Genomic DNA, 992 nt, shown 5'->3' with positions numbered 1-992 from the left:
TCGCTCTCTCTAGAATTTTAGCTGCAGTCCAGAGGGGAGAGGGGTGAAGGGGTCGTAGCGCCGAAGGTGTACTTTGGCAAAATCATGAGAGACGTGTGTATCGTGAGGAGAACAGTACCGAGCTAAGTTGAAAAATAATAGGTACCGCACCAAAGGGAAAAAAGAAAAAGCGTCTATGATGTAGCGGTAAGGCGCTTAGTTATCGCAAGCAGAAGACGTGAGTTCGATTCCCGAAAAGAAATAATTTGTGTCATGACGCAGTAGGATCAGGCGTTCGTTAAATTTTGGGAATGTGGAGTTATTGGCATCATCTTATAGCTGGTTAATTTGACTATCTTTCGATGGAAAAGGTACACACTTATCTTGAATAGAAGTCGAGATATTTGCGATTGAAGGAGGTGGGGGTCACTTATTTTCAGAAGTAAAGTTAGCGAAAAAATAGCCATCAAAGTTGATTGATCTTCAAAGCTTGAGATTGCCTGGAAACTGAAAATTTACATTTGCTGTTTCTTTAATTTCCCTTTTTAGAGTAAACATCCCCACAGGTATGCTTATAATGGACATTAAAACGAGCTGAGCTAAAACAAAAAAACTACCAAAAAACATTTTAAACATTGTCAAACAGGCGAAAAAATACTAATATTTTCTATTTCATTATTATCACGAGCGCCTGATTTCACCACGATGCCTCACATTTCTATATTGTATCTCTGTATTTTATCTGGGGCTTTGTATCCCTTGAGCCCGTGCCCGGGTTGGTCCTGACTGGCAGAGTCAAAGAAATCCGCCTCCTGATCAATCTTAAGTAGGTGATTCGGCAGTAAAATATTTACGATACTTTTTCCCCTTTGTCAAAAAGAATGGTGTTTGAGCCCACCGCACAAATTGGGTAACTGCGCGCCCACAAGTAGTCTCTGGTTAACGTATATTGTATTAGCTTACTACTACTACTACTACTACTACTACTACTACTACTACTACTACTACTACTA

General features: G+C 39.9%; 1 protein-coding gene across 1 annotated transcript in view; it reads right to left on the bottom strand.

Moving 5' to 3' along the window:
- Positions 1 to 992, bottom strand: part of LOC101862233 (atrial natriuretic peptide receptor 1) — a 43,065-nt gene that overhangs the window by 15,905 nt on the left and 26,168 nt on the right. The gene's annotated exons all lie outside the window — the stretch shown is intronic.

This window comes from Aplysia californica, unplaced genomic scaffold (genome assembly GCF_000002075.1).
Source record: "Aplysia californica isolate F4 #8 unplaced genomic scaffold, AplCal3.0 scaffold00009, whole genome shotgun sequence".
NCBI classification, from domain to species: domain Eukaryota; kingdom Metazoa; phylum Mollusca; class Gastropoda; order Aplysiida; family Aplysiidae; genus Aplysia; species Aplysia californica.
Note: the sequence above shows the minus strand (reverse complement) of the source record. Positions and strands in the feature narration are given on the sequence as shown.